We start from the raw sequence: 10,269 nt of genomic DNA on the forward strand, positions 1-10,269 counted from the left end.
GACAGCAGCAGAATGGAGGTGGACACGGAGGAAGAATGGAGGGGGACAGCAGCAGGACGCAGGGGGACAGCAGCAGAACGGAGGGGGACATGGAGAAAAGATGGAGGGGGAGAGCAGCAGAACTGAGGGGGAGTGGGGGGGACAGCAGCAGAACTGAGGGGGAGTGGGGGACAGCAGTAGATCTGAGGGGGAGTGGGGGGGACAGCAGCAGATCTGAGGGGGATTGGGGGGACAGCAGCAGAACTGAGGGGGGTGGGGGACAGCAGCAGAACTGAGAGGGAGTGTGGAAGACAGCAGCAGATCTGAGGGGGGTGGGGGACAGCAGCAGAACTGAGAGGGAGTGCTGTGTGGGGGGGGGACAGCAGCAGAACTGAGGGGGGTGGGGGTCTGGGGACAGCAGCAGAACTGAGAGGGAGTGTGCATTGCTCACTGTAACTAGGTAGTGGAAGTTACACTAACCTGAAGTTTGTCTGGCGGGCGGACCTCGTGGGCGGGAGGGAGCCGGAGGGAGGACTCGGACGAGGCGGCTCAGTCAGGACGGAGAGAAGTTGAACTGTGGAGTGGAGACAGTTGGCAGCTTGGAGTCGGCCCGGCCGGGTTGCGCTGCTGGCTGGCAATGTGCTTCTGCTTCACCGGCTGCAGTGCTGCTGGAGTAGTCGGCTCGGCGGCTCCGGGTCCGGGACTGTACCAGGCACCACTGACTGGGGCTGGGCACAGGACAGGGCAGGCTAGTAAGTGTGGCAGGCTGGCGGCTCAGTGGCTGCTCTCTCTCTCGGACTGAGGCGCGCTGCTCAGCCGTAGCGTGTAGACTAGAGTGCGGGTGCCCACTGCACTGACTATCACCTGAGGGACGGTGCCAGCTGACGTCACTTGTTGCTAGACGCGGGGCGGGCGGCCCTAGCCTAGCAACCAGTTAAGCTGCATGGTGTGTGTTACTGTGTTAAACAGTGTACTACTGTATATAATGATTATAAGGGTGGCGGACTCGTCTCGGAGACGGAGTTGGACTGGTGCCAGCCGGCGGTGTGTTTTTTTTTTCATTCCGGGACACTGTATTGTCCCGGAATGAAGGTACCCGGGACACGGGACAAAAAGTTGAAATAAGGGACAATCCCGGGCAATCCGGGACATGTGGCCACCCTACTCACTTTGGGTCCGGTAAGAGGATACCCCAATGGCATCTATTGATGCTTTCCATCTTTTTATGTTGGTGATGGTCCTGGGTGATAAACTTAGCTTCTGAGCTGGTAATAGAGGATGTGGACCTATCTTTTTCAGTAGTGGGAATGGCTTTATGTACTAGGTCAAAGTTGAAACCCTTGTCCATAAATGTATCCATCAAAAGTTGCCCTGGTGCAATGTAGTCACTAACGTGCATTTTTTCCTCAGTTTTCATATATGACCCAGCCTGCGTTTCGGTTCTTACTTCCCTGCCAGAGGCGTGTGAGAGCTTGAGATGCTTGATGTAAGTGTAAATGAAATAAAGTGCTACTGGTTTTTATTCATACTTACGTGACGCCCTCCCTTTGCTGTTCTTTGTCTAAAAACACTGCACATACTCAAACATGTAAAAAAAAGAAATATTTGTTCAGTGACATGTTAAGTCTGCACAGGAGTTTCACTTTCATTTCTTTGCTGTGCTCTCAGTCATGGCGTCTGCAGATGTGAGAAAGGAGCTGCTGGACTGTTCTGTCTGTCTGAACATTTATACGGATATGTGGACACAACTTCTGCCGGGTCTGTATTGATCGGGTGTTGGATACACAGGTAGGATCTGGAATCTATTCCTGTCCTGAATGCCGAGCAGAGTCTGTGGAGAGGCCTGTACTGATAAGGAACATAACTCTGTGTAACATCGTGGAGAGTTTCATCTTTACTCAGCCAACTCAGGATGAGACTGGAGTCTTCTGTACTTACTGTGTGGACTCTCCTGTACCAGCGGTTAAATCTTGTCTGATGTGTGAAGCTTCTCTGTGTGATAAACACCTGAGAGTCCACAGCAAGGCACTGGAACATATCTTAACTGAACCCACCACCTCTCTGGAAAATAAAAAGTGCTCTGTCCATAAGAAGGTCCTGGAGTATTTCTGCATCAAGGACTCCGTCTGTGTCTGTGTGTCCTGTAGGTTGGATGGAGAGCACCAGGGACATCAGGTGGAGATGCTGGATGAGGCCTCTGAGAAGAAGAAGAAGAGACTGAAAAATGTTTTGCAGGAGCTGATCACCAAGAGAGAGGAGACTGAGAGGAGAGTCCAGAGTCTACAGGAACTTAGGGGCAAGATACCAGGAAAATCAGTTCATGTAAAAGAATTAGTCTCTGACCTGGTTAGAGATATCATAGGACAGCTGGGAGACCTGGAAAGGAGGGTCCTGAGTGAGATCTCCAGGCAAGAAGAACAGATATCATTGTCATTTTTGGACCTTCTCCTGCACTTGGAATCAAAGCAGGATGAAATGTCCAGGAAGATTCAGCACATTGAGGAGCTGTATAACATTACTGATCCACTGACTGTCTTACAGGATTCAGATGCAGATGACTTTTGTAAAACCAAGAAGGGAGATAATGAAGACAGAGAGACACATAAAAAACTGCTCCACAGTGGTGGTGAACTAGATGTGAATGCAATCTCACAAACGTTACACACATTATCTGACATTGTAAGAAGGGTAAAGAGAGGGATCTATGTTCAGGAACCTGGAAACATATTACTGGATGTAAACACGGCTGGTAATTGTCTACAGATATCAGGTGACTTGAAAACAGCATCCTACGCAAAGAACCAGAAACACCAGAGAGATTTCAGCATCCTCAGGTTTTAAGTAGCACAAGTTTTACCTCTGGCCAACATTCCTGGGAAGTGGAGATTCAGGGATCAGATAACTGGATAGTGGGGATGTGTTATGCCAGTGTAAAGCGTAAAGGGGATCGGTCATTTATTGGACAAACTAACAAGTCTTGGGGTTTGGACAGAAAAAATGAATATTTTGCGGTACATGATATAAAAAGAACACAGTTGCCTGGAATTATAGTCAGTAATAGATTTAGGATCTCTTTGGATTATGAGGGTGGGCAGATATCCTTTTATGAGCTGTGTGAGCCAATCAGACACCTCCACACCTTCATGGCCACCTTCACTGAACCCCTTCATGCTGCGCTGGGGGTATTGAAAGGATCTGTGAAGATAACAGGGTTGGATATGGAGCAGGGCCTGTTTTGTAAATAGACAATATAGTACTGTGCCCAGAGACATAATACTGCTTCTTAGTTTTCTTCCTACTGTGCCTTTAGGAAAATGCTACTACATTTTCTGCAAGGTTGGCTCAAAATTTACTGAGCAACACGTAGGGCATCCACTAAATACCGTATTTATCGGCGTATAACACGCGCCAGCGTATAACACACACCCCAAGTTTAGGAGAGAATTTTAAGGAAAAAAACTTTTAGGAGGGAAGTTTAAGGAAAAAAAACTTACATTTAAATGTCCATCAATGCAGCCTCATCAGTGTTCATCTGCAGCCTTGTTAGTGTCATTGCAGCCTTTTCAGTGTCAGTGCAGCCTTGTCAGTGCAGCTTTGCCCCAGTGCAGTCTTGTCAGTGCAGCTTTGCCCCAGTTCAGTCTTGTCAGTGCAGCTTTGCCCCAGTGCAGTCTTGTCAGTGCAGCTTTGCCCCAGTGCAGTCTTGTCAGTGCAGCTTTGCCCCAGTGGTCAGTGCAGCCTTGCCCCCGGTGTCCATGCTTGATCGCCGCCGACATACACAGTACAGATTGCCGCCGACAGTAGTTTGTGTTTTAAATATGGCGCCGTGGAGTTCGGAGGGACTCGGCGCCGGTGGAACTGAACGAACGCCGCCGAGATACACATAGTCGAGTGTATTCGGCTCTTTCCGGCGCCGCTCACAGTCCCGCCCAGTCCCGCCCTATGATGGACATAACACAGGTCCAATGGCGGGACTGGGCGTGACTGTGAGCGGCGCCGGAAAGAGCCGAATACACTCGACTATGTGTATCTCGGCTCTGTGATTTCGGCGGCGCTCGTTCAGCTCCGCCGAGTCCCTCCGAACTCCGCGGCGCCATATTTAAAACTACTCGCTATGTGAATGTCTGCGGCGGTCACCGCCGATAGCTCACAATTAGCGGGGATCGGCCTATAACACGCACCCACGATTTTCCCCTGATTTTAAGGGGAAAAAAGTGTGTGTTATACGCCGATAAATACGGTAAATACTGTATGGTCAAAAGTATGTGGACACCCCTCCAAATTATTCAGGTGTTTTCAGTGGAGGGTACTTGTGTGTTTTTGTGGCAACAGTGTGCAGAAGGTTGTTTTCTTTTCCTGCATGATGGTGTCCCTGTGCACAAAGCCAGCTCCATAAAGACATGGTTTTGTTTGAGTTTGGTGTGGAGGAATTCAAGTAGAGGAACTCAAGTGGCCTTCAGTTCAACCCTTCTGAATTCATTAGGGATGAGTTAAAATACTGATTACAAGCCAAATCTTCTTATCCAAATTCAGTACCTGACCTCATAAATGCTCTTTTGGCTAAATAGTCCCAAATTACCACAGATACAATCCAAAATTCCCAAAAAGTGGAGGTTGTTATAGATGCAAAGGGAGTGGAGGGCAACACTGTATATTTTCCATGGTTTTGATATGGGATGTTCCAAGGATCTCTTATGAGCATTATGGTTAAAGTGGAGTTCCACCCAAAAGTGGAACTTCCACTCATCAGATTCCTCCCCCCCTCCGGTGACACAGTTGGCACCTTTCAGGGGGGAGGGGGGTACAGATACCTGTATATTACAGGTATCTGTACCCACTTCCGGCATAGATAGCCGCAGAATCTGCGGTTATTTACGCCACTTCCTGCTCCCTCCCCGCTGCCTGCTGGGAAACACACGGGTCCCAGAGGCAGCAGGGAGCATCCGTATTGCGCGGCATGCACAGTATGCGCAGTAGGGAACCGGGAAGTGAAGCCGCATGGCTTCACTTCCTGATTCCCTTACCGAAGATGGAGGCGGCAGCACCCGAGGACGGAGAGACGCTTCGGCCTCGGGTGCCGACATTGCGGGCGCCCTGGACATGTTTTAAAAGTCAGCAGCTGCAGTATTTGTAGCTGCTGACTTTTAAAAAAAAATTTTTCAGCGGCGCTCCGCTTTAAGTCCATAAACCTTTAATCCTTTAGTGTATATAGACATGTTTTTAAAAACACTTGTATGTAATTATGGGTTAAAGCTAATACATTGTATGAGGTCACCCTATCTCAAGTACAGCTTGCTAAGAGTGACCTTTACCAGGGGGCACTTGGTGAACACTGGCTTTTGTTAACACACATAAGCTGAGAAACACACCCTTAACCAGTGCTTTTTATTTATTAGACATTTTGGAGCCTTTTCTTGCCTACATCTTAGAGGACCAGACATGCATTTAGCATATTGGCGAATAGGGGTGTGGGTAAATTATGTACAATAGAAAGAGCCGGCAACACAGAAGTGTTGTTTTTTGGTACATCAGAGTGACAATAAAACAAAAGCCTTAGTTGTAGCTGTTTATGACGTTGGAGTGTGATGGGACACATCGAGCTCAGGCACTTGTGAATGAGTGCTGTTACCTGTCTACCTTTCGTGTGGGTAATAAGGATGAGCTCAGGCGTGTTCGCAGCTGCATGTGCAGAGCCTGACAGGAAGTCGGCACTGCACTGCACTAATCACAGACAGTGAGACATTTTCCCGATCTGCGGCTGCAGAGATTGGGAAATGTCACACTGCCTGTGATTAGCGCAGCGCAGTGCCGACTTCCTGGCGGGCTCTGCACGTGCGGCTGTGAACACGCGTGAGCTCATCCTTAGTGGGTAAATAGTGGTCATGATGTTAAGGTATAATAATGGTATCTATAATAAAAACTTAAGAGTGAATTTTTCATGCATCAACAGGTATACAATATTCAGTTTGTACTCTACAATGTCCAGTTTTATAATAAATAATGATTTATCGCATTTTGACTGGCTTCTAAATCCAATGTCCTTGAACATTTTGCCACTGCATATGGTTTCCTTATAAAGGCAGAAGGTTTTTTATCTTAATGCATTCCATGCATTAAGATAAAAAACCTTCTGTGTGTAGCAGCCTCCCCAGCACCCCCTAATTATTTACCTGAGCCACCTCTCTCTCCAGTGATGTCCACGAGTGTCTAAGCCGTCCGGGACACTCCTCCTGATTGGCTGAGACACAGCAGTGGCGCAATTGGCTCCTGCGGCTGTCAATCAAAGTCAGTCTGCCAATCAGGGGAGGGGGGCGGGGCACCGTGTCTGAATGGACACACGGAGCTGTGACTCGGCTCCAGTGCCCCCATAGGAAGCTGCTGACTGTGGGGGCACTCGATAGGAGGGAGGGGCAAACAACCTAAATTCAATCAAACAACTTAAAGTGGGAGTCCGGCCACCAATCTTTTTTTTTTTTTTTTTTTTTTTGTCATTGAGACACTTTGCTAATCCCAAAATAATACTCACAGTTTGGGTGTAATATTTCCGCCTCTGTCTGTTTTCGTACTGAAGAATAACTTTAAAAATGTGATGCTGGCTGTTTCCATCTTGCTTGTGGGCATGTGAAGCCCACAAGCATTGATTTCCTGGATGCGGTGAATGCTGTTCATTCACAGCTTGTTCACACGCATGATCATTGTTTCCGCACTGAATCTTGGGAAGCCTGACACTAAGCTCCCAGGAAACAGTGCGGCGCCGGGGAAAGGCAATAAACACGCCTACTCCCATGGGAGGAGAGACAGGAAGTGCCACAATAAAGTACAATATAAAGGTAATTACAGCGATAAAAAAAATTTCATGCAGCGTTTGAACATGTATGCAATTAACTGAAGGGGGTAAGATTAAGTTAAAAATTTGAGTGGAACCCCGCTTTAACAGCTCCCACTTGAACAAGCACATGCCCAAGTACTACACAACATTTTCTTCATAAGGTCTAATGGAGAAGCTGTCTCATTGCTTCTTCAAAGGGACAATGAAAAAAGGCCATGTGTGTGCAATATAGCTTAGTGGTGCATAGAAGCACTGCCATGTCTGGTGTAGGCCACATTGCCTGCTGATCTGAGCTCTCTACAAGGAAGCTGTTGGTCTGTTGGACTGTTATTCCTTAATTTTTTTTCTTACCCCTTCTGCCCTTCTGTACAGTGAAGGAAAAAAGTATTTGATCCCCTGCTGATTTTGGACGTTTGCCCAATGACAAAAATGATCAGTCATCAGTCATGATAATGGTTTATTTAACCACTTCAGCCCCATACCATTTGGATGCCTAAAGACCAGAGGACTTTTTACAATTTGGCACTGCGCTGTTTTAACTGGTAATTGCGCGGTCATGCATTGTTGTACCCAAACAAAATTTGCGTCCTTTTTTTCCCACAAATAGAGCTTTCTTTTTATGGTATTTGATTGCTTCTGCGATTTTTATTTTTTGCGATATAAACGGAAAAAGACCGAAAATTTTGAAAAAAAAACGATATTTTCTACTTTTTGTTATAAGAAAAATCCAATAAACTCAATTTTAGTCATACATTTAGGCCAAAATGTATTCAGCCACATGTCTTTGGTAAAAAAAATGTCAATAATCATATATTTATGGGTTTGCGCAAAAGTTATAGCGTCTACAAACTAGGGTACATTTTCTGGAATTTACGCAGCTTTTAGTTTATGACTGCCTATCTCAATTCTTGAGGTGCTAAAATGGCAGGGCAGTACAGACCGCCCCCAAATGACCCCATTTTGGAAAGTAGACACCGCAAGAAATAGCTGAGAGGCATGTTGAGCCCATTGAATATTTAATTTTTTTGTCCCAAGTGATTGAAAAATTACAAAAAAAATAAATTTATAAATTTACAATGATATATTGCTCACACATGCCATGGTTAAATGTGGAATTACACCCCAAAATACATTCTGCTGCTTCTTCTGAGTATGGGGATACCACATGTGTGAGACTTTTTGGAAGCCTAGCCGCGTACCGGACCCCGAAAACCAAGCACTGCCTTCAGGATTTCTAATGGTGTAAATTTTTTTATTTCACTCCTAACTACCTATGACTACCTATCACAGTTTTTAAGGCCATAAAATGCCCAGATAGCACATAACACCCCCAAATGACCCCATTTTAGAAAGTAGACACCCCAAGCTAATTGCTGAGAGGCATGTTGAGTCCACGAGTCCATGGAATATTTTATATTTTGCCACAAGTTGTAGGAAAATTACAAACTTTTTTTTTTTTTTTTTGCCACTAAATGATATATTGCTCAAATATGCCATGGGAATACAGGGGGTCCCATAGTTACAAACATCCGACTTACAAACGACTCCTACTTACAAATGGAGGGAGACAACAGGAAGTGAGAGGAAATCTACCCCTAGGAAGGGAAATTCACTCCTGTAAGAGCTATTATGGGGAAAAGGTGCCACCACTGATGCTTTATCACCAAGGCTTGTTTCCACAACAACCCAAAATTTTCAAAATCCAATTGTCATTGGGACAGAAAGTGAGGTGAAATCTTCTGAAGAGGTGCACAGACAGCAAAACAAATGTCACAGGTGTGATACCCCTTCCCTATGCTTTCCAAAACGCTTAAAAATAGTTTTTTTTGGCTGGAGCTACACCTAAAAAATGTACCTGTTGCGACTTACAAACAGATTCAACTTATGAACAAACCTACAGTCCCTAACTTGTTTGTAACCCGGGGACCCCCTGTATGTGGAATTACACCCCAAAATACATTCTGCTGATTCTCCTGAGTACAGGGATACCACATGTGTGAGACTTTTTGGGAGCCCAGTTGCGCACGGGACACGAAAACCAAGCACCGCCTTCAGGCTTTCTAAAGGCGTAAATTTTTTATTTCATTCCTCCCTACCTATCACAGTTTTGAAGGCCATAAAATGCCAAGATAGCACAAACCCCCCCCCCCCCCCCCCCAAATGACCCAATTTTGGAAAGTAGACACCCCAAGCATCCGCCCCAAAAGTTAGGAGCAAAGCGCTCCTCCACCCCTGCTGCCCCATGCTTCAGCATATATGCTCTTTTTTTTAACTGTGGTGGTGAATGCCCCCATGCTTCGGCATATATATATTATAGGCACAGATTGCATTAAAAAATGTTTTATTTTTTACTATGTTTTTTTGTATTTGCTTTACAGGTATGGTATGGTATGTCTTACTGTTATACTGTAATGTTACTTTGTTTTATTGTTAACCATCATTTGCTTAGCTGGTATGCCATTCAGTTGCAGTGCAGATTTATTTATCTTGACAGCAACAGCGTTTGCTCCCATTATACTTAAAGCCGTGAATCCAGCATTGTAGGAGGTTATATCACCACCACAGTTACAAACAAAATGGTGCATTTATGCCCATCATTAGAAGTGGGTGGATGAAGGGAGGTATTCTAATGGTGGGCATACCCACCGATCCATCTCTTTTTTTCTTTCAGCCCACAGGCTGCATGAAAAAAAAAGATTACAATATATGCCCAACAAGGACCAGCAACATACTAGTTGAGTGGATTTTGGGTGGTTAAAACCCAAGATGATGCCTGCGGGTTTAGGTATCATCTTGGTATCATTCTTTTCAGTCAGTGGTCAGCTTTCATGTAAAAGCAATCCTAGTAGCTAATTACCCTCTAGACTGCTTTTACAAGCAGTGGGAGGGAATGCCCCCCCTTCCACCATCTTCCATGGTTTTCTCTGGCTCTCCTGCCCCAACAGGGAACCTGAGAATGCAGCCGGTGGTTCCGCCAGCTAACCATAGAGTTGATCAGAGACCAGAACAGCTCCAATCATCTCTATGGCCTAAGAAACCGGAAGCTACAAGCATTTCATGACTTGATTTGACATGATTTCGCTGGATATAAACAGCGCCATTGGGAAATTGGGAAAGCATTTTATCACACCGATCTTGGTGTGGTCAGATGCTTTGAAGGCAGAGGAGAGATCTAGGGTCTAATGAACCTTCATTTTTTTGAAAAAGAGTACCTGTCACTACCTATCGCTATCATAGGGGATATTTACATTCACTGAGATAACAATAAAAATGATTAAAAAAAATGAAAGTAACAGTTTAAAAATAGAATAAAAAAGCAAAATAAATAATTAAAAAAATAATAATAATAATAAAAAAGCACCCCTGTCCCCCCCTGCTCTCGCACAAAGGCGTACGCAAGCATCAGTCTGGCGTCATATGTAAACAGCAATTGCGCCGTGCATGTGAGATATCACCACGAAGGT

General features: G+C 45.6%; 1 pseudogene; it reads left to right on the top strand.

Annotated features, from left to right (window-relative positions):
* The first annotated feature begins 1,649 nt into the window (after positions 1 to 1,649).
* On the top strand, positions 1,650 to 3,797 carry LOC141132875 (E3 ubiquitin/ISG15 ligase TRIM25-like; annotated as a pseudogene).
* The last annotated feature ends 6,472 nt before the right edge of the window (positions 3,798 to 10,269 follow it).

Source organism: Aquarana catesbeiana, linkage group LG03 (genome assembly GCF_042186555.1).
Source record: "Aquarana catesbeiana isolate 2022-GZ linkage group LG03, ASM4218655v1, whole genome shotgun sequence".
In the NCBI taxonomy this organism is placed as follows: domain Eukaryota; kingdom Metazoa; phylum Chordata; class Amphibia; order Anura; family Ranidae; genus Aquarana; species Aquarana catesbeiana.